This window comes from Arachis duranensis, chromosome 5 (assembly GCF_000817695.3).
Source record: "Arachis duranensis cultivar V14167 chromosome 5, aradu.V14167.gnm2.J7QH, whole genome shotgun sequence".
In the NCBI taxonomy this organism is placed as follows: domain Eukaryota; kingdom Viridiplantae; phylum Streptophyta; class Magnoliopsida; order Fabales; family Fabaceae; genus Arachis; species Arachis duranensis.
The window spans coordinates 34,756,503-34,781,228 of NC_029776.3; the positions used below are offsets into that span (position 1 = coordinate 34,756,503).

Here is a 24,726-nt window from a genome sequence, read left to right on the forward strand (position 1 = left end):
GGGCCCAGTAGTCAAATTCAGGAAGTTTATGGAGGAATTCCTACGCCCTCCTTTTGATAGAGTTATCTTGTATTTGTCCTTCCATTGACTTCTTGGTGATTGGATGTTCAATTGGGATGAATTCATCTACTCCCATCCTCACCCCAGCATCTTTACATAGCAAAGAGATTAAGCTTGGGTAAGCCAGTTTGGCTTCAATGGAGTTCTTGTTTGCAATTTTGTAAATCTCACAAGCAATCAGATGATAAATCTCCACTTCTTTTCCCAACATAATGCAATGAATCATCACTGCTCTCTTGACAGTGACCTCAGAACGGTTACTAGTGGGCAAAATAGAATGCCCAATGAAGTCTAGCCAACCTCTTGCAACTGGTTTGAGGTCTCCCCTATTGAGTTGGTTTGGGACACCTTTTGAATTGGTTATCTACTTAGTTCCAGGGAGGCATATGTCCTCTAGAACTTGATCCAACCCCTTATCTGCTCTCACCATTCTCCTATTAAAGGATTTAGGATCATCTTGTAGTTGAGGCAGTTTGAAGACCTCTCTTATTTTATCCAGATGGAAGTAAATAGTTCTCCCTCTGACCATGGTTCTGAAGGTATGGAAAGCAGTTCCAGTCATTCTCTGCTTATTTGTCAACCACATATTTGTGTAGAATTCCTGAACCATGTTTCTTCCAACCTTTGTCCTAGGATTGGCTAGAATTTCCCATCCTCTATTTTGAATTTGCTCTTGGACCTCCGGATATTCGTCTTCTTTCAGATCGAATTTAACTTCTGGGATCACTGACCTTAGACCCATTATTTTGTGGTAATGGTTTGCATGTTCTTTGGTTAAGAACCTCTCTTGACTCCAAAGATTCTTTGGAGTATTCTCTTTCTTGTCTCTTGAATTGGTTTGTTTTCCTTTGGGAGCCATGGTCTTGATGAGCCTTAGCTTAGTGATCACGGAAAAGCACACCAAACTTAGAGGTTTGCTTGCCCTAAATCAAAAGAAAGGAAAGGGGAGAGAGAGAAGGAGAAGCAAATTCGAATGGTGAAGAGAGGGGGATGGCCAAATGTGTATTTATAAGGGAGGGGGAGGGATTTCGAGAGTTTTGAAAGAGATTTGAGAAGATATGGAAAGAATTTGAGAAAATACTTGAGTTTTTGAAGAAGATTTGGAAAGGATTTGAAAGAGATTTGAAGAATGATTTTCCCTAAAAGTAGCTTGAACTTACTAAAAACTACCTAAAAACAATGCTAAAAAGCGTATAAATTATCCGCTCATCACATCCATTCTGGCGTTTAATGCCCAATTGGTGGCCATTATGGGCGTTTAATGCCCAGCCAGGCACCCTGGCTAGCGTTAAACACCAGAAACCCCTTTATCACTGGGCGTTTTGCTGAACGCTCAGGATGCTGCAATTATGGCGCTAAACGCCCAGAATGGTGCCCATTCTGGCGTTTAACACCTAAAATGGTGCCCATTCTGGCGTTTAACGCCCAAAATGGTGCCTTTACTGGCGTTTTCTTGCCAGCAAGCTCCTTTTCTCTGCTTTTTTTTCACTGAATCCTTTTGTAACTCTGTGAATTCCTTCAATTTCGATGATCAACCTTGAAGAATATATATCAAACTTTTATTAAGTAAAACAAATAACCTGCTAATGACTGGGTTGCCTCCCAGCAAGCGCTTCTTTATTGTCTTTAGATGGACCTTTACTGAGACTCATTCAAGCCTCAGTTTTGAGCATTCCTACTCAAAATTGCTTTTAAGATAATGTTTGATCCTCTGTCCATTAACATTGAACTTTTTGTCAGAGTCAATATCCTGAAGCTCAACATATCCATATGGTGACACTCCTGTAATCACATACGGTCCCCTCCACCGGGATTTCAGTTTGCCTGGGAATAGTCTAAGCCTAGAGTTGAAGAGCAGAACTTTTTGTCCTGGCTTAAAGACTCTGGATGACAACTTCTTGTCATGCCACTTTTTTGCCTTTTCCTTATAAATTTTTGCATTTTCAAAGGCACTGAGTTTGAATTCCTCTAGCTCATTTAGCTGGAGCAATCTTTTTTCACCAGCTAACTTAGCATCCAGGTTTAGGAATCTGGTTGCCCAGTAGGCTTTATGTTCCAGTTCCACGGACAGATGACAGGCCTTGCCATACACAAGTTGGTATGGAGAGGTTCCTATAGGAGTCTTGAATGCTGTTCTGTATACCCATAGAGCATCATCCAAGCTCTTTGCCCAATCCTTTCTATGGGCAATTACAGTCCGTTCCAGGATTCTTTTTAGCTCTCTATTAGAGACTTCAGCTTGCCCATTTGTCTGTGGATGATACGGAGTTGCTAATTTGTGGCTAATTCCATATCGGACCATAGCAGAGTACAACTGTTTGTTGCAGAAATGAGTGCCCCCATCACTGATTAGTACTCTGGGAACACCAAACCTGTTGAAGATGTATTTTTAGAGAAATTTCAGCATGGTTTTGGTATCATTATTGGGTGTGGCAATTGCTTCTACCCATTTAGATACATAGTCTACTGCCACCAGAATATAAGTGTTTGAGTATGATGGTGGGAAGGGACCCATGAAGTCAATACCCCATACATCAAACAATTCAATCTCTAAGATCCCTTGTTGAGGCATGGCATAACCATAAGGCAAGTTGCCAGCTCTTTGGCAACTGTCACAGTTACGCACAAACTCTCGGGCATCCCTATAGAGAGTAGGCTAGTAGAAGCCACATTGGAAAACTTTAGTGGCTGTTCGCTCACTTCTGAAATGTCCCCCATACTATGATCCATGGCAATGCCATAGGATCCTTTGTGCTTCCTCTCTAGGTACACATCTGCGGATCATTTCGTCTGCACATCTCTTAAAGAGATATGGCTCATCCCATAGGTAGTACTTGGCATATGAAATTAATTTTTTTCTTTGCACCCTGCTGTAATCCTGGGGTATGAACTTCACAGCTTTATATTTTGCAATATCTGCAAACCATGGTTTTTCCTGAATGGCAAAGAGTTGCTCATCTGGAAAGGTCTCAGAGATCTCAGTAGAGGGGAGGGATGCCCCAGCTACTGGTTCTATCCGGGACAAGTGATCAGCTACCTGGTTCTCTGTCCCTTTTCTGTCTCTTATTTCTATATCAAACTCTTGCAGAAGCAACACCCATCTTATGAGCTTGGGTTTTGAATCCTGCTTTGTGAGTAAGTACTTAAGAGCAGCGTGGTCAGTGTACACAATGACTTTTGATCCTAGTAAATAGGATCTAAACTTGTCAATGGCATAAACCACTGCAAGTAACACTTCTTCTGTGGTTGTGTAATTCTTCTGTGCGTCATTTAGAACACGGCTAGCATAATAAATGACGTGTAAAAGCTTATTGTGCCTCTGTCCCAACACTGCACCAATAGCATGGTCACTGGCATCACACATTAGTTCGAATGGCAGTGTCCAGTCTGGTGCAGAGATAACTGGTGCTGTGACCAGCTTAGCTTTCAGAAGGTCAAATGCCTGCAGACACTCCTTATCAAAGATAAATGGCGTGTCTGCAGCTAGCAGATTACTCAGAGGTTTTGCAATTTTCGAAAAATCCTTTATAAACCTTCTATAGAATCCTGCATGCCCCAGAAAGCTTCTGATTGCCTTAACATTGGTAGGTGGTGGTAATTTTTCAATTACTTCAACTTTAGCTTGATCCACATCTATTCCCTTGTTTGAAATTTTATGCCCAAGGACAATCCCTTCAGTCACCATAAAGTAACATTTTTCCCAGTTTAAAACTAGGTTGGTTGATGATTAGATTTTCGACGGTTTAGAATTTCACTAATGAAATCTTGTTGTAAAGTATAGTTCTAAACCAATCAAAAATCCTTTCATACAAAAGATTGTTTGTCACAAGTAACAAACCCCTAATTTTATAAACCGAAGTATTCAAACCTCGGGTCGTTCTCCCTAGGAATTGTAATGAAGTGTCTTGTTATTGGTTGTGATGTGTTTTGGGGTTTTGGATATGAAGCATGATAAGTAAATGGCAATGAAAATAAACTAACAACTATAAAAGCTCTTGGCAAGATATGAGAACTAGAAGTCCTATCCTAGTTATCCTCCTCAATTGTGATGAGAATTGTTCATTGCTCCCACTTAGTTAACCTCTAACCATGGAGGGAAGTCAAGTGGATGAATCAATTTGATTCCTCAAGTCCTAATCAACTCCTAAAGGAAATACTAGCCTTAGAGGCATTCAAATCAATTAGCAACTTCTAATTATCAATCAACAAAGGAATTAGATAACTCAAGAGTCACTAATTACTCTACCTAGGCCAAGAGGAACAAAACCTACACTAAAATCCAACCAAGCATTTCATCAAACACTTGGAAGGCATATAAGAAAAGCATAGTAAATTGATAACAAGAATAAAATCTAACAACAATTATTGCAAATAATTAACAACAACAATCAAGAAAATCACAATTATCATGAATTACCTCAAATTTCATTATTGAAATAAAACAAAGAAACAACAATATATCCAAAACAAAATGAAGAATTACAATTATTAAAGCACATAACTAGAAAGAGGAAGAGGAGAAGATTAAGAATTGATAAAGGAAAAGTGAATCAAAGCATGAATTAAACCTAGATCTAAGAAGAGAGATTAGCCTAAACCTAATCCTAATTCTAGAGAGAAGTGAGAGCTTCTCTCTCAAAAAACTAACTCTAAACTAATCCTAATTATGCTATATGATAGATTGATGATCCAAGATTGTCTTCCCCTTCAATCCTTGATCCTTTTATCCCTTTCTATCAGCAATTGGCGCCAAAATGGGTTCAGAAACCCTTCCAAATCGCCAGGCACGTGTTGCTTTAATGAAGTCATGTGCGGTCATCGACGCGTGTGCGCACGGTACGCGTGCGCGTCCCTGGCCGATTTCGCAATGTGCGCGCGGGCGCCTTGTGCGCGTGCGCGTGCTTGGTCGAGATCAATTCTTTGGCTTTTATGCTTCTCTCCACTTGCTTCTTCCTTGCTCCTTTGATCCATGTCTAGCCTATTTCAACCTGAGATTACTAGCAAACACATCAAGGCATCTCATGGAATCAAGGATGAATTAAAATTATCAAATTAAAGGCTTAAAAGCATGTTTTTACACTTAAGCACAAACACGGGAGGGATAACAAAACCATGCTAATTCATAGGTTAAATGTGAGAAAAGGTCATCAAAATACTCTAAATTCAATACAAGATAAACCGTCAAATTGGGGTTTATCAACCTCCCCACACTTAAACCTTAGCATGCCCTCATGCTAAAATAAGAAGGAACTAAGGGGTATGACATTTATTGAATGCAAACTAAACTATATGAGTCCTATCTAAATGCAACTACCTAAAGTGAATGTAAATGCTTAGTTCAAACAAATCAATTCCCAAGAGACATGCATAAGCACAATAGCTAGGGCAATAGGAGTTATGTCCCAACCACAATTGTATCAAATTATCAAAAAGAGTTCAAGCTTGCAAGAATATGAATAATATGGGTGAACACATGTGATTGAACTTTTGAACCCTCACCGGATGTGTATCCGCTCCATTCACTCAAGTGTTTAAGGGTTAATTCACTCAATTCTCTTCTAATTATGCTTTCCAAAATTTGGTTTTCTTCTAACAATCAACACCCATTCAATGCATGCACACATTCATCATGAGGTCTTTCATTTAGGTTGTAATGGGGTTAGGGTTAAGGTAGGATCATTTATGGTTAAGTGGACTAAAGTTTAGATCTTTGATTAGTATTAGACTTTCCCACCTAACCTATATAATGACCTATACAAATTCAAACTATTCTAACTACCCATTCTTCATTTTTTTTCTTACATATTCATGCATTCTATTCCTTACTTCATAACACATATGCTTTGATTCCTTTTTTTTTTGAACTTCACTTTGGGGCATTTTGTCCCTTTTTATTATTATTATTTTTTCTTTTCTTTCCATTTTTTTTCTTCATTTTCATTTTCTTCTTCTTTTTTTTTTCTTTTTTATACTTTCTACAAGGGCATCAATTGCATAAGGTCTTATACATTCAATCAATACATGAATATATTCCCAATTCCTAAATATGAGAGTGTACTACCCTTTTTATTCCCCACCAATGTTCCCAAGCCTCACCAACTTTGAATAATAAACACTCTCACTAGCCTAGACTAATCAAAGATCCAAACAAGGGACTTTCATTGGTTTTTTGCTTTGGGCTTGTAATGAGCTAAAATGAGAATAAGTTGGTTAAGCATAGGCTCAAAATTGGCTAACAATGGAGAGTAAAAGGTAGGCTATTTGGGTAAGTGGGCTAATGAAATAATGGCTTCAATCATACAAATGCATAAATACAAGAAATAAATGGACATAAAGAATCAAGCAAATCAAGGATCACAATCATAGAAAGAGAACAATTGCACACAAGAATGGAAAATAAGTGGTTATAAAATGTAACCACATCAATAGGCTCAAGTCTCACAAGCTTGTGTTCTTAATTCAATACATGCTTCACAAAGTAAGAATTCAAGCAAGTTTTCACCAAATTTTTTTTTCAATTAATTGGGTTAGTGCCCTATAATTAAATTCCTTGAAAAATCTCAATGTTTGACTAAGCATTGTTGTGATTGAAAAATTCAAAAATTTTCCTTAGTTTACCCTTTGGTTTCTAATCACAATCACAAACTAAAAGGAAAGATATGCAAAAATGTATAAAGAAAAATCCAACTAAAAGTATGAAATCTATCATCTAAAACATCTAAAGATATCCAAAAGCATCAAAATATCTAAAATCCAAAATAAGCAGTAAAGGTATCCAAAATAAACTCAAAATGCATCAAATATATACAAAAGGTATGCAAAGCAAGGTAACTAAGAAAGTGGCCAAAATTTTCACCGGTCCTCCAATGATGCTATCGGTGACCTCCCCACACTTAAGATCGAGCATCGTCCTCGATGCTAAACCGGAGGATCAGTGGAAGGTACAACGGTAGGTGCTGAATCTGTCTGAGGCTGTGGGACCGGCTCCTCACGGGTCTGTGGTGTCTCTGTAGTGTGAGGAGCAGCTGGAGGTGCATCCTGTTGAGTCGGTGCATCCGCATCCTCCTCCTGATGATCCTGCTCATCGGAGGCCGGAGAGTCTGGAAGTGGAGGTAACTCAGCGCCAAGGGAGATGAGGGCCTGATCCATCCGGTCCAGTCGCCGCCTAACATGGCGCCTCTTGCGCTCCAAAAACCGAAACAGGCGTTGGACTAATAGATAAGTGGGCTCAGGTGCTAAAGAAGGAACTGGAGAAGATGAAGCTGCTGCTGGAGGTCCGGCTGTCCCTGCCACCGCCCTAGCCCTAGATCGGCGTCTAGCTGGGGGCTTCTCGTGCACGCAACCACCCCAAGGAATAGTAACCTCCTTGTCATCGTCATCTGGGGGCGGCGGCGTCACATCATCATCTGACCAGGGGACCTCAGCTAGGGCGGCCATGCTGGTAACCAAGGTAGGGAATGGAAGGAGGCCACGAATATGTGCTTGCCACATATACTTCCGGATCAATCGAGGAAAATAAACTTCCTTCCCCTCCATAACACACCCAATCAGAAGTAGCATCTCCATAGGGATCTCAGAGAAGTGAGTGGTGGGCAAGACATAGTGGGCAAATATCATCTGCCAAGTCTTGGCCTCTCTAGTCAGATGAGCAAAGAGCATCCCCTTAGGCTTAGTGTTGTTCACATCCATGACCCAAGTAGCATCTGGTAGACCGATCACGCGCATAAGCGCCTCATAGTCAAAGGTCATGCTGTGAATAGCCAACTCAGCCTGCTGATGAGCGCAGGTGCCATCAGGAAGATGTCGGCACTGCAATACCTCTTCTATAGCAGTCTCAGTGATCATAACCTCTCTACCCCTCAACTGAACTGAATCCAGAGTAGGACGGAAGAAGTTGCAATAAAATTCCTTTACCCAATAAATGTTGATGTCCCCCAAATCTCTATCAACAAAATCCATACCCAACTCTAGGATCCGACTAGTAATTGACCATCTCACATCATTGGGAAGGACAAGTTTCTTCTCGGTGTTTAGTTTCGTCGTCCGATACTTGGAAAGGCGAAGCTCACAGTAAAGATTGGGAAACTTGGTTGGATCGGTAGAAGGTAGCAACTGATTTTCCTTTTCTTCGTCATTCAAAGGATTCTTAGCATAATTCTTGTAAATGGAGGGAATAGATGGTGCAGAATGTTTTCTTTTCTTGGAGGCAGTGGCTATAGCCTTTCCTTTATCCGTCATCCTGAAAAAAAAATATAATAGAATATAAGCAATAAAGCACTTAGCACAGACACGAAAACATGTTCAGGATGTAAAATAGATGGCAAGCAAACATGATGTGAAACATGGGCAGCAAGTAAGAACAGAAAACATAGCCATAAACCAAGAATTCAATGTTTCAAACAATGAGCATAATGCTTAAGGAATAGGCATGTTTATCATCATGATTCAAAAGAATGGTAACAAGGGTTAAAATGGAAGTGAAAGTGAAGTTAGTAAGTAAAGAAGTCAGTGAGTTAGAAAAGTGGAGTTAAAAAATAGTAGCATGATGAGAAATGAATCTTTCAAATAAACAAATCATGTTCACAAGCATGAGGGTATGGTCCTAATAGAAGTAGCTTTCACAAGAATTGGTGCTGTAAACACTAGAAAGAGACTGTGCAACTATGAACAAGTAGAAATCGAATTCTTGGAAGAAGGAAGAAGTTGCACATAGAAGTACACCAACACTTGTTTCCCTTAAGCCAATGCCGAACCCAGGAGTCAAATAGAAACGGAAATTAGCCCAATATGAACTTGGTGTGCATTAAGCAAAGGTTTAGAAAATGTATATGCCAAGTTCAATTTGTCAATAGAAATTAGAAGGGAAAATAGGTCCTTGAAAATTGGGCAGCATTCCGGCTTAAAATTGGACGTTCCCGGGTAGCAAAATAGCACAAATAGCAAGAAAGCAACATCAATTAAGCACAGCAGTAGTGGTACAGCATTCTGGCAACAAGAAGTGCATAAGAAAGCCGTCCAAAATCAGCATACAACATCCAAACAGACTAACAGCGAATATGCACAAACGGAGCACTTATCAGGCCTAGAATCCTCTATCCAGTCCTAGCTACCTAACAGCAATTATTTCTATCTATCCTAACATATAAAATTCCAATTCTAACTAGCTACAAACAATTAACAGTAGCTAATAGAAACAAAAAATTAATAGCAGGCAGAGTTGGAGCAAGAACCTGGGGGCAGAGGAGAACTAAAAAAATGGAAAAGGAAATTAGAGTTGGAACGGGAGCAACAGAATCAGAGATTTGCGCCGCCGTGGATGGTGGCGGTTATGACAGAAGAGCAGCGGTGGCGGTGGCGTTCGGAAGAATGAGAGACTGAGTGAAAGAAGGCCGGCGATGGTGAGAGAAGGAGAGTGAGAGGAGAATGTGAAACAAGGAAAGAAAGGGAGGGGCCGCCGAGTGCTTGTCGCCGGCGGTGATGGGGGAGTGACGGCGGTGGTGGCGACGGGCAGAGGTGAGAGTGAGAGACTGAGGCGGAGTGGGTAAGTGAGAGAGAGATAAGGCGAAGAAGGGTTGGCCGTGTGGTGGTGGTGGCCGGCGGAGCAGCGGCTGAACGGAGGTGAAGAGAGGAAGAAGATGATGGGGGGGAGAAGAAGAGGAAGTGCACGACTGCGCAATGCTCTTCGCGCATTAGGGTTATCCTATTTTTTGAATCGACGCCAGCGCGCACCTTGCGCGTCCGCGTACATTGATGAAACTAGGGACCCACGCGTGCGCGTACAGCGCGCTCAAGCGTGGATTGGCAAATTATACAAGGGCGCGTGCGCGTACAGTGCGCGCACGCATACATTGGGTTGGGCTGGAGGCCTAGAGTGGGCTTGATGCACGCCTAACTCTCTGGGCAAAGGCCTGGAGTGGCAACATCAGATAAGGGACGCGCGCGCGGCTGGCACGCGTCCGCGTACATTGAGAATTTGTCGTAAGGCGCGCTAGCGCGATGCATGCGCTCGCATCTATTCCTCCTTTAGGCCGCGTCCGCGTGCACTTCCTTGTTCTCATGATCGGCGCGCACGCACGTAGTGTGCGTCAACGTGGGTTGTGTTGGGCTCAGGGCACAGTGTTTGCCCAAGAGAGGCCCAACTCTCTGGAATGTGGTGATGATGCATCCGCTTCTGGGCGCGTGCGCGTACATTGTGCGCGCACGTCCACCCCTCTTTTTTTTTAAGCAGAAAAATTGTGCTCAGGTGCTCCCTATACTGCTCACAACTCTTTATTCAATCAACCATCATACAATTTACAAAAAAATGCAATTTGATATTATTCATCTACTACTAAACACAACATACATGTGACTATGCTAACAATTAAATTGTTCAAACAAATCTATATGAGACATCTACCTACGATGGCAACTCAAATCACTTATTAAGCAAAAATTAAAAGAGAATGGAAAGAGTTTACCATGGTGGGGTGTCTCCCACCTAGCACTTTTATTTTAAGTCCTTAAGTTGGACATGTTGAGAGACTCATTGTCATGGTGGCTTGTGCTTGTACTCATCCTTGAATCTCCAAGGATCTTTACTTCTCAATTGGTTGACAGAATTTCCAACCATCTTCATCAAGCTTGGGTAAAGTTCTACCCAAGATATGAGTCCCCAAAGTTAGTCTTCACATAAAGAACCGGGATCCCATATCTTATCTTCACACCCATCCGTGAGTTGAGTTTCATGATTTTTTTGTACGGTTGGTTAACTTAAATGTGGTTGACACATAGAATCCTCTTTAGTCCACCAATTCTTCCTTCTAGACCCATACAAAGTGATTCTTGTCCCAACATCATCCCTATACCTTGAAGCTTTGACCTTGATAAGCTTAACACCGACTTTCCAACCACTACACAACTCATTCTTACTTTTAATTCCACAAAGAGTTCTAAGTTGACCATCATTTTCAATCAAACCATATTCAAGTGAGAAATTAAAGCTTAGAGATAGAGATTTTACCCACTTAAATGTTGTATTAGATGGTAACTTGAGAAGGGAGGCTTCCCCACACTTAGACAATGCAAGGTCCACCTCCTTGTGCTCTTCTTTGTGGATTTTCACCTCTTGACAAATTTCTTCAAGTTCAACCCTTTCCCTTTCATTACTCGGCTTGGTGTTGTCTTCAAGAACCTTGAACTCTTGTCCAATAGGAGGTGATTCAATATTGGATAGGAATTCATTGATGAATGAATCCATCTCTTGATCAACCTCTTCATATTCTTCAATTTCAATATACACCATGCCCACATTTTCCTCTTGGTAGCTCTCTTTCGATTTGCTCACCAAAGGTGTGGGAGGTTGTGCACACTCTTCTATAACTTCGAATTTATGTCCAATGGGAGATGATTCAATTGTAGATAGAAATTCATCCATGATTGAATCCATCTCTTGATAAGCCTCTTCCAAGTCTTCAACTAGAACATGCCTTGGAGGTTGCGCACCCTCTTCAACATCAATATCAAGCTTCTTGGAAGAGTTCTCCGTGGTACTACATTCCCATGGACTTTCGACATCTCCTAGATCTTCAACCACTTCTCCCTTTTCTTCAATGATCATAGGCTCCTCCAATTGTTCTAACACAAAATTTGACTCCTCCTTCTCCACCGGATTTTCCAATTTCTCCTTCATGCTTTACTCTTCTTTTAACCTTTCACATGTGGTCATAGAAGTACCTTGAGTCTTCAAACATTGGCGGGCTAAAGTATGCACCATCTTAGTCAAATTGGTCACAAACTCAAGTGTATCCTGCTTCATGACTTCTTGTCCTTGAAGTAACAAAGCGAGAAGATCGTCTATTGGGGTTTGGGGTGAGTAAGAAGGTTCATTATTTTGGAGTGAGGGCTCATGGTAGGAAGGTGGTTCCTCTTGGTAAAATTGTGGAGATGGTGTGTATTGAGGTGGTTCTTGGGAGTAATCTTGATAGGGTTGTGGTGGTTCTAAAGGTTCTTGCTCATAATGGTCACAAGGATGTAGTATGGGTGATTGGTCATATGGTGGATATGGATTATAGGAAGGTGCTTGATGTGGAGAGGCTTGTGAGTATGGTTGAGGTTTATGTTGAGGATATGGTTCATAGGCATATGGTGGTGGTTCTTGAAAGTCACAAGGTGATTCACCATAGCCATTGGAGTAATATGCATCATAGAATGGCTCTTCTTCATAGTGCATTGGTGGAGGTTGTTGCCATGAGGATTGATCATATGCATATGGCTCCTCCCACCTTTGATTGTCCCATCCTTGATACACATCCTCATTGAAGCTCTCATTTCCTACAACATAATTAGAACCACACTCATAGCCATAGTGAGAATTCATAATGGAAAAACAAAAATAAAACTAACAAAAACTAGAAAACAAGCAAAAGACAAACTATTTACACTATTCACATATGTACAATAACCAATAACATAACACCATTGCAAATCCCCGGCAACGACGCCATTTTGATGATTAGATTTTTGACGGTTTAGAATTTCACTAATGAAATCTCGTTGTAAAGTATAGTTCTAAACCAATCAAAAATCCTTTCATACAAAAGATTGTTTGTCACAAGTAACAAACCCCTAATTTTATAAACCGAAGTATTCAAACCTCGGGTCGTTCTCCCTAGGAATTGTAATGAAGTGTCTTGTTATTGGTTGTGATGTGTTTTGGGGTTTTGGATAAGAAGCATGATAAGTAAATGGCAATGAAAATAAACTAACAACTATAAAAGCTCTTGGCATGATATGAGAACTAGAAGTCCTATCCTAGTTATCCTCCTCAATTGTGATGAGAATTGTTCATTTCTCCCACTTAGTTAACCTCTAACCATGGAGGGAAGTCAAGTGGATGAATCAATTTGATTCCTCAAGTCCTAATCAACTCCTAAAGGAAAGACTAGCCTTAGAGGCATTCAAATCAATTAGCAACTTTTAATTATCAATCAACAAAGGAATTAGATAACTCAAGAGTCACTAATTACTCTACCTAGGCCAAGAGGAACAAAACCTACACTAAAATCCAACCAAGCATTTCATCAAACACTTGGAAGGCATATAAGAAAAGCATAGTAAATTAATAACAAGAATAAAATCTAACAATTATTGCAAAGAATTTACAACAACAATCAAGGAAATCACAATTATCATGAATTACCTCAAATTGCATTATTAAAAGAAAACAAAGAAACAACAATCTATCCAAAACAAAATGAAGAATTACAATTATTAAAGCACATAACTAGAAAGAGGAAGAGGAGAAGATTAAGAATTGATAAAGGAAAAGTGAATCAAAGCATGAATTAAACCTAGATCTAAGAAGAGAGATTAGCCTAAACCTAATCCTAATTCTAGAGAGAAGTGAGAGCTTCTCTCTCAAAAAACTAACTCTAAACTAATCCTAGTTATGCTATATGATAGATTGATGATCCAAGATTGTCTTCCCCTTCAATCCTTGATCCTTTTATTCCTTTCTATCAGCAATTGGCGCCAAAATGGGTTCAGAAACCCTTCCAAATCGCCAGGCACGTGTTGCTTTAATGAAGTCATGTGCGGTCATCGACGCGTGCGCGCACGGTACGTGTGCGCGTCCCTGGCCGATTTTGCAATGTGCGCGCGGGCGCCTTGTGCGCGTGCGCGTGCTTGGTCGAGATCAATTCTTTGGCTTTTATGTTTCTCTCCACTTGCTTCTTCCTTGCTCCTTTGATCCATGTCTAGCCTATTTCAACCTGAGATTACTAGCAAACACATCAAGGCGCAAACAAGGATGAATTACTATCTCATGGAATCAAGGATGAATTAAAATTATCAAATTAAAGGCTTAAAAGCATGTTTTTACACTTAAGCACAAACACGGGAGAGATAACAAAACCATGCTAATTCATAGGTTAAATGTGAGAAAAGGTCATCAAAATACTCTAAATTCAATACAAGATAAACCGTCAAATTGGGGTTTATCATTGGTCTCTTGGCATCTTTTCAGAACAAGTGCTAGATGGTTAAGGCAGGAGCTGAATGAGTCTCCAAATATTGAAAAGTCATCCATGAAGACTTCCAGAAATTTCTCTACCATATCTGAGAAGATAGAGAGCATGCTCCTCTGAAAGGTTGCAGGTGCATTACACAAACCAAAAGGCATCCTTCTGTAGGCAAACACTCCAGAAGGACATGTGAATGCTGTTTTCTCTTGGTCCTGAGGATCTACTGTAATTTGGTTGTAACCTGAATAGCCATCCAAAAAGCAATAATATTCATGACCTGCTAGTCTCTCTAGCATCTGGTCTATGAATGGTAAAGGAAAATGATCCTTCCTGGTGGCTGTATTGAGCCTTCTGTAGTCAATACACATATGCCACCCTGTAACTATTCTTGTAGGAACCAGTTTATTCTTTTCATTATGAACCACTGTCATGCCTCCCTTCTTGGGGACAACGTCGACAGGGCTCACCCAGGGGCTATCAGAAATAGGATAAATAATCCCAGCCTCTAGTAACTTAGTGACCTCTTTCTGCACCACCTTCTTTATGGCTGGATTTAGCCGCCTTTGTGGTTGAACCACTAGCTTGGCATTATCCTCCAATAGGATCTTGTGCATGCATCTTGCTGGGCTGATGCCCTTAAGATCACTTATGGACCATCCAAGAGCTGTCTTGTGTGTCTTTAGCACTTGAATTAGTGCTTCATCTTCCTGTGAATTTAAAGCAGAGCTTATGATCACTGGAAAAGTGTTACCTTCTCCCAGAAATGCATACTTCAGGGATGGTGGTAGTGGTTTGAGCTCAGGTTTGGGAGGCTTATCCTCTTCCTGAGAAATTTTCAGAGGTTCTTTTATTTCCTCTGGTTCCTCCTGATCAGGCTGAACATCTTTAAAGATGTCCTCTAGGTCTGATTCGAGACTCTCAGTCATATTGATCTCCTCCACCAAAGAGTCAATAATATCAACGTTCATGCAGTCATTTTATGTGTCTGGATGCTACATAGCTTTGACAGCATTCAACTTGAACTCATCCTTATTGACTCTCAGGGTCACTTCCCCTTTTTGTACATCAATAAGAGTGCGTCCAGTTGCTAGGAAAGGTCTTCTTAGGATGAGAGTTGCACTCTTGTGCTCCTCCATTTCCAGCACTACAAAGTCAGTGGGAAAGGCAAATGGCCCAACCTTGACAATCATGTCTTCAATTATGCCTAATGGATATTTAATGGAGCCATCAGCAAGTTGGAGACATATCTGGGTTGGTTTGACTTCTTTAGTCAACCCAAGCTTTCTGATAGTGGTTGCAGGTATCAGGTTGATACTTGCTCCAAGATCACATAGCGCTGTCTTGGTACAAGCACCTTCTAATGTGCATGGTATCATAAAGCTTCCTAGATCTTGAAGCTTCTCTGGTAAGCTTTTCAGAATGACTGCACTGTATTCTTCAGTGAGAAACACCTTTTTAGTTTCTCTCCAATCCTTCTTATGACTTAAGATCTCTTTCATGAACTTAGCATAAGAGGGTATTTGCTCAAGTGCCTCTGCAAACGGAATCTTTATTTCAAGAGTTCTGAGATAATCTGCAAAGCGGGCAAATTGTTTATCCTATTCCACTTGGCAGAGTTTCTGAGGATAAGGCATCTTGGCTTTATATTCTTCAACCTTAGTTGCTGCAGGTTTATTCCCTACAGAGGTGGTTGGAGAAGCTTTCTTAGAGGGGTTACTATCAGCACTCTCAGGTGTCTGATTCCTCATTGGCGTTTGAACGCGAGGACTGGGTGTAGGATGGGCGTTTAACGCCAGCTTTCCACCCTTTTCTGGCGTTTGAACGCTAGAAGTATTCCTCTCTGGGCTCTTACTGTCCTCAGAGGGATTTTGGGCAGTGGTTTGGTTATCCTCTGTCAGTTGTTCCTTTCTTGGCTTTTTGCTGCTTTGAATTGATACATTCAATGTCTTCCCACTCCTTAATTTAACAGCTTGGCATTCTTCTGTTATCTGTTTAGATAGCTGCTATCTTGTCTGATTCAATTGTGCTTCCATATACTAGTTAGCATTTTTAGTTTCTTGGAGTGTCTCTTTAAACTCTGCTAATTATTTTGTCATCAGGAGTAGTTGTTGATTAAGTTCAACAATCTGTTCTTGAGGATTAGGATCAGTAGTTACTGCCATAGCTTCTTCTTTTATAGAGGACTCACTGCTTGAGTATAGATGTTGGTTTCTATCAACCGTATCTATGAGCTCTTGAGCCTCTTCAATCGTCTTCCTCATGTGTATAGATCCACCAGCTGAGTGGTCTAACGACATCTGAGCTTTTTCTGTAAGCCCATAGTAGAAGATGTCCAACTATACCCACTCTGAAAACATTTCAGAGGGGCATTTCCTCAGCATACCTCTATACCTCTCCCAAGCATTATAAAGGGATTCATTATCCTCTTGTTTAAACCCTTGGATGTCCAGCCTTAGCTGTGTCATCCTTTTTGGAGGGTAAAATTGATTCAGGAATTTGTCTGATAACTGTCTCCATGTTTTTATACTTGCTGTGGGTTGGTTATTCAACCACCTCTTAGCTTGATCTTTTACAGCAAATAGAAACAGTAACAATCTGTAGACATCCTGATCCACTTCTTTATCACGTACTGTGTCAGCAATTTGCAAGAACTGTGCCAGAAACTCAGTTGGTTCTTCCTGTGGAAGACCGGAATACTGGCAATTTTGCTGCACCATGATAATGAACTGAGGATTTAGCTCAAAGCTGCTTGCTTTAATGGGGGGTATACAGATGCTACTCCCATATGCAGCTGTAATGGGGTTAGCATATGACCCCAGAGTCCTTCTGGACTGTTCATTTCCACTTATGTCCATGATGGAGAAAAGGGAATTGATATGAATTGCAAAAAGATATGATTTTGAAAATCTTTGACTAAATTAATGCAAAAGTTCGAAAATTATGAGTAAATAAGGGAAAGATATTTCTTTTAAAAAAAAGTTAATGAGGGAAGAGAAAAATAACAAATCGACGCTAAACTTAAAATTTTTAGAAAGTCAAACATAAATTTTTGAAAACTTAAAGGAAAACACAAGGAGGACACCAAACTTAGAATTTTTAAAGATCAAGAAGGGACTAGGAATATGCAAAGTCGAAAAATTAAAAGAAAATAAAAGCATGCAATTGACACCAAACTTAAAATATGAAACTAAACTCAAATAAAAGACTCTAAACCAACAAAAATAAAATATTCCTAATCTAAGCAACAAGATAAACCTTCAGTTGTCCAAACTCGAACAATCCCCAGCAACGGCGCCAAAAACTTGGTGCACGAAATCACAATCACACTTTTGTAATTCCGCACAACTAACCAGCAAGTGCACTGGGTCGTCCAAGTAATACCTTATGTGAGTAAGGGTCGATCCCACGGAGATTGTCGGCTTGAAGCAGGCTATGGTTATCTTGTAACTCTTAGTCAGGATATCAATAATTCTCAGGTTTAATTGTAAAAAGTAAAAGAACATGAAATAAATACTTGTTTTGCAGTAATGGAAAATAGGTTGAGGTTTTGGAGATGCTATATCTTCTGAATCTCTACTTTTCTATTGTCTTCTTCTTCATGCACGCAAGGCTCCTTCCATGGCAAGCTGTATGTTGGGTTTCACCGTTGTCAATGGCTACCTCCCATCCTCTCAGTGAAAATGTTCAACGCGCTCTGTCACAGCACGGCTATTCATATGTCGGTTTTCGATCATGTCGGAATAGAATCCAGTGATTCTTTTGTGTCTGTCACTAACGCCCCACAATCGCGAGTTTGAAGCTTGTCACAATGATTCAATCTCTGAATCCTACTCAGAATACCACATACAAGGTTTAGACCTTCCGGATTCTCAAGAATGGCTGCCAGTAGATTCTAGCTTATACCACGAAGATTCTGGTTAAGGAATCCAAGAGATATCCACTCAATCTAAGGTAGAACGGAGGTGGTTGTCAGGCACACGTTCATAGGTGAGAATGATGATGAGTGTCACAGATCATCACATTCATCAAGTTGAGGAACAAGTGATTTCTTGGAATAAAAGCAAGCATGTTTGAATGAAAAATAGTAGTAATTGTATTAATCCATCAAGACACAGCAGAGCTCCTCACCCCAACCATGGGGTTTAGAGACTCATGCCGTAGAAGATACAGTATGAAACATGTAAAGTGTCATGAGATCAAGATACAATAGCAAAAGGTCCGATTTATAGTGAACTAGTGACCTAGAGTTTACAAGACTGAGTAAATGACATAAAAATCCACTTCTGGGGTCCACTTGTTGTGTGCTTGGGCTGAGCATTGAAGCTTTCATGTGTAGAGACTTTTCCTGGAGTTAAACGCCAGCTTTTGTGCCAGTTTGGGTGTTTAACTCCAACTTTTGTGCCAGTTTTGGCGTTAAACGCCGGGAATTCTGAAGCTAATTTGAAATGCCAGTTTGGGCCATCAATTCTCGGATAAAGTATAGACTATTATATATTTCTGGAAGGCCCAGGATGTCTACTTTCCAACGCAATTAAGAGCGTGCCAATTGAGCTTCTATAGCTCTAGAAAATCCACTTCGAGTGCAGGGAGGTCAGAATCCAATAGCATCTGCAGTCCTTTTTCAGCCTCTGAATCAGATTTTTGCTCAGGTCCCTCAATTTCAGCCAGAAATTACCTGAAATGAATCAGATTTTTGCTCAGGTCCCTCAATTTCAGCCAGAAAATACCTGAAATCACAGAAAAACACACAAACTCATAGTAAAGCCCAGAAAAGTGAATTTTAAATAAAAACTACTAAAAACAGACTAAAAACTAACTAAAAACATACTAAAAACAGTGCCAGAAAGCGTATAAATTATCCGCTCATCATTTATCTAGAGTATTGGACAGGTGTGTTAGTTCAAACCTTGTTTTAAATTTTGAAAAGTGTCATTTTATGGTGAAGCAAGGCATTGTTCTAGGACATGTTGTTTCTGATACTGGTATCTCTGTAGATCCAGCAAAGGTGGATATTATTTCTAGTTCACCTTACCCCTCCTCTATGAGGGAAGTCCGTTCGTTCCTTGGCCACGCAGGTTTTTATAGGAGATTCATTAAGGACTTCAGTAAGATCGCACTACCCTTATCCAGACTACCGCAGAAAGACATTGAGCTCGAGTTCAATGAGGATTGCAAACAAGCGTTTGATAAGCTAAAGATCGCCCTAACTCAAGCTTCGATTGTGAGGGGACCAAACTGGAGCCAACCACTTGAAATCATGTGTGACACCTCCAATCATGCAGTAGGAGTAGCACTAGCTCAACATAAAGGTAACGATCCTTTTGTAATTGCTTATGCATTTAAGACTTTGGATACTGCTCAATCTAATTACACTACTACTGAAAAAGAGCTTCAAGCTATTGTTTTTTCTCTGGATAAATTCCGAGCCTATTTACTTGGTACTAAGGTAATAGTGTACTCTGACCATGCAGCTCTAAAATATTTATTAGCTAAAAAGGAGTCTAAACCAAGGCTAATACGTTGGATGCTACTGCTGCAAGAATTTGATATGGAAATTAAAGATAGGAGTGGTAACCAAAATTTAGTGGCTGACCACTTGAGTCGCCTTGAGCACATTAAAGATAACTCAATTCCTATCAATAATAATTTCCCATTTGATAGCTTACAGGCAGTATCTGATGTAGTTCCTTGGTATGCACCTGTAGCTAATTATCTAGTTAGCCACACTTTTCCTCCCGATTTCACTAAGCATCAGAGAGACAAGCTGAAAAGTGAATCCAAATACTATGTATGGGATGATCCATATCTATGGAGGTGTGGTGCTAACCAGGTAATTAGACGGTGTGTACCTCAATCAGAATTCCAGTCCATTTTAGAGGCCTGCCACTTATTTGAGAGTGGAGGACATTTTGGCCCTCAACGAACTGCTAAAAAAGTTTTAGACTGTGGATTTTGGTGGCCTGCTCTTTTTAAAGATGCTGCTGACCTTTGTAAATCTTGTCCTCCATGCCAAAGATTTGGTAATATATCCGAGAGGGATGAAATGCCTCAACAAATTATGTTTTTTTGTGAAATTTTTTATGTTTGGGGCATTGACTTCATGGGTCCATTTCCAAATTCTAATGGCCACCTTTATATACTGTTAGCTGTAGATTATGTTTCTAAATAGGTGGAAGCAATTCCTACCCGTACTGATGATGCTAAAACCGTTGTTTCCTTTGTTAGAAACCATATTATTTGTCGCTTTGGATCACCACGAGCAATCGTGAGCGATCAAGGCACTCACTTTTGTAACAGGAGACTAACATGTTTACTAAATAGGCATGGGATAATTTATAAAGTATCAACAGCCTATCACTCCCAGGCTAATGGGCAAGCAGAGATGTCTAACAGAGAGATAAAGCGCATACTGCAAAAGATAGTCAAGCCTCATAGAAAGGACTGGAGCACCAGGCTCCAAGATGCGCTTTGGGCATATCGGACAGCATACAAGCCACCGATTGGGATGAGTCCTTTCCACTTAGTTTATGGAAAGGCCTGTCATCTCCCAGTTGAGTTAGAACACAAAGCCTTTTGAGCGGTAAAGGAGTGCAACATGGACTATGAGAGAGCCAGAGCTGAACGGAAGTTGCAACTGCAAGAATTAGAGAACCTTCGCTTAGAATCTTATGAAAACTCCAGGATGTATAAAGAGAAGGTGAAAGCTGTGCATGACAAGAACATCAAGAGAAGACAGTTCCAACCTGGGGACTTAGTCCTCCTTTATAACTCCAGAATGCGGCTCATTCCAGGCAAGCTAAGATCCAGATGGGACGGTCCCTATCGAGCAGAGAGGGTGGAACCATACGGAGTCTTTCACTTGAGCCATCCTTCAAGCCCTGAACTTATTAAAGTCAATGGACATTGCTTGAAGTTATTCCATGGCGAAAAGATGGCGAAAAACCAGGAACTAGAGATCTTCCTCTTGGAAGATCCGCCCACAGCAGAAGACTGAGCTAGTGGAGCGTCCAACTTAAGGACGTTAAAGCAAAGTGCTGGGTGGGAGACAACCCACCATGGTATGATCGTTCCTTCCCCTCTCCTTAATTTCCTTCGTCAATAACTCTTCTCAGTACTAATGCCTATATTTTGCATCTCATCTGCATATTGCATATTGCATATAAAAAAAAGGGATTAAGGCATACGACGCGCCAGCGTCGTTGACGCGCTTGCGTCATAGTGCCTTTGCAACATTGAAGAAAAGAAACAGAGAGTTACGCAGGAGTATGGCTGGAGGCGTGCCCCTAGCACCATTTGACCCACGCGACCGCGTGGATGACGCAATCGCGTCATTTGTAAAATGGCCTCGCTACGCGTCCGCGTCAACCACGCGAACGCGTGGCTCTGCAACTCGACGCAAAAGGGTGTATGGCAGTGAGTTGCGCTGGAGCTGGGCTGAACCTGTGCTAACCGCACAAGCCCTGCCGCGCGGACGCGTGCTTTACGCGACCGCGCCATTTTCATAATTTGGCCATCCACGCGATCGCGTCAACCACGCGACCGCGTCACCCTGAAATTTGGCAAAACATGTTTCACACAGAGAGTTGTACAAGCGCGAAGCTGCCTTCGCACCTCTAGCGCAAATAATGCCACGCATCCGCATGACTGACGCGTCCGCGTCACCTCATTCAAGGGCTATCCGCGCGACTGCGTGGCCCACGCGTCCGCGTCGCTTGTGCCGCCCAACTTATTCAAATCTGCCATATTATCTTATCTTTTCTTACCCCAACCCTACTTTTCCCCCTTCTTCCTCCCTTTTACTCCCTCTTTCTCACCACCATTATCAAAGTTTTTCTTCTCTTCTTCCCTCCCTACTTTTTCATTCTTCTTCTTATTTTCATGTTTTTTCTCTTTTCCTTCTACTTTCCCTATCCATGTTTTCTTTTTCTTTCTTTTTCCTCCTATTGGTGTTGGAAATTTATCTGGGTTATTATTTTTATATGATGCTTGTGGATTGTTTAGGACTTGTTTAACAGTTATATATTATTTTTATAGGGTTACTTGCATGTTTAATTTAATACTTTCCATACCCTATTTAACATGCATGCTATGTGTTTGTGAAAACGCCCATATGGCATTATGCACTATTTTTGGATTTCTTTTAATCTACTACTCTAAATGCTTGCTTTTCACAAAACCCTTCTTCTATATTATTAATTTTTATATAATTGTTATTACAAACATATTGTTAGTTTGGTAGACTTGGTAATCTAACTTGGACATTGAATGCTTGATCTATGCTGTCATGCCCTTGCCGGCATGCCAATAAACACCTTGCATTTAACTGTCATCACATGCACTTGGTATATTTCTGTTGTTGATTTTTCACATGTAGTCATGACCATGTGTTAACATCATTATTCCTTCATGTGCATTGATTACCACCTTTCCCTTTTTTTTCCTTGCTATAACCCTTGAAATGTTCATGTCTTTACTTGTTCCCTTTCAGGATGGCCACCAAGAAAGGCAAGGAGAAAGCTACTCCCAAATCCACAGCAAGGAGAGGAACAAAAAGAGCATTAGTGGAAGAGCCATCTTCAACTGTAGTTAAGCCCTCAACAAAAAGAATTAAAAGGATTATAAAGGTCAATGAAAAGGAGAAAGCCTTCCCAGCAAAGGACACTGCACGATTTCCCAATCGCTACTGTGAGCAGATGTTCCCCATTCTGGCAGCTCGAAATTACAACAACGAACACCTTCTTATCCTTCTGCCTCGTATTGCTGAATTTGTTGAGCCGCGACTTGCACAAAGACACTGGGGATTCATACAGAGACAGCCACGACAGGTTAATCTTTCTTGGGTAGTTGAGTTCTACTCCAATTTCCACCTGCTGGCCCTGTAGTCTATTTATGTCCGTCAGAAGCAAGTCCCCATTACAAAAGAGGCCATTTAGCGAGCCTTAGATCTTCCCCCTGCTCCAGAAGAACTGGACACATTTCAAGAAGCCGCACTCAAGCGCCAGACGTACAAATTTGACTGGGACGCTGTGATCGGAGTTATCGCATAACCTGGCAGCAGATGGATTTTTGGATACCACCGTTCCCGTCCTAAGGGGATATCGGCTTCCGTACTCACCTTGGAGGCTCGCGTATGGGCACAGATTATGTCCCATTACGTCTTTCTGAGCACTCATGAGTCTTCCTTCACTACAGACATGGCCGTCCTTCTATGGTGCATCCTCACAGACCAGCCTCTAAATCTACCAAGGCACATTAGGAATTCCATCGGACACGTACAAATTACGGACAACCGTCCTTTTCCTGCCTTGATCTCAGATCTTGTCTCAGAAACCGGAGTCTCCTACAGAGCTAGGGATACCAAGGCCACACTTCTACGGGATGATCAGTACGTCCCTAATGGGAAGTATCTCAGGCCACCAACAGCCACTACCAGCCAGTCCGCAGAACATGCTGCAGACATTCCACCTTCTACTAGTCAGCTGCTCCATCAAATACTGGAGAAGTTGGACCGGCTAGAACAGAAGGCGAAGGTATGAGAGCACTGCAACCAGCACCGATTCAAATACCTCAAGAAGCTACTCACAGGCAACCACAGACCTAAAGAGGACCCAGATACTCCAGACTCTACTTCCTTTACCAGCACAGGGAGCCATGACGGTCCCGACTGTAGAGATACTACCACCAGCCCACCCTTGTTCCTGACAGATGGCACCGAGGACGGTGCAAAGCCTTAAGTGTGGGGAGGTCGGTCAGTACCTGACTTCCGGAGGTAATTGTTTCCCCTAACACCAATTTTTTTTTCTTTAGAATAGGATAGATTGCATAGTAGTAGGTTAATTACGTGCATGTTCTACCTGATTGAAAAGATAATAAGTTTCTTTTATGACCATATTTTTTGAAAATTTCACTAATTTAAATCGAAACATTTATGTTAAATTTGTTTGAAATTGAAATTGGAACATGGTTTTTTGAGCTAAAGAACACACAACCCGTAAAACTTTGAGCCTTAATACATGGTTACACTATTTAACCATAAACATTTTTTTCTTGTGTGTTTACTTCTCTATGATTGTAATTTGAATTTTGTTTTATCCTATATGTCCAATGTTAATGTGTTATATGCATGCATATGATTGAGGCCATTGCTTGCTTAGCTCACTTACCCCAAATAAGCCTACCCTTTTAATTACCTTTGTTAGCAACTTTGAGCCGTTTTAATCCCAATTGTTCTATATATTATCACATTACCAGCCTTAAGCAGAAAAATAATTGAAAATCCTAATTGAATCTTTGGTTAGCTTAAAATAGAATTCGTGTTAACTGAGTATGTGAAAATTGTGGGAATAAAGGGTAATATGGGAATATGTCATGATAAAATAAGGGAAATTTGGGTACCTATTCATGTGAAACCAAAAAAGAAAGATTACAAATCTATGTGCATTGATAAGCTATGTTTAAAAAAAATAAAAATAAAAAATAAAAAAAAATAAAAATATATTTATTTTAGTGAATAATGGGACAAAATCACCCTAATGATAAGTCAGCGTTCAATAATCAATGCACATGTGATAAAATTAAAATAGAGGTTGATGCATGAGTATGGAATGTGAAAAGGAAATTTTGGGTAGCTAGGTATGAATGCTGAAATTATATAGATTATATG

General features: G+C 40.7%; 1 pseudogene; it reads right to left on the reverse strand.

Annotated features, from left to right (window-relative positions):
- LOC127747619 (uncharacterized) overlaps nucleotides 1-24,726 on the reverse strand; it is a 101,095-nt pseudogene that overhangs the window by 61,666 nt on the left and 14,703 nt on the right.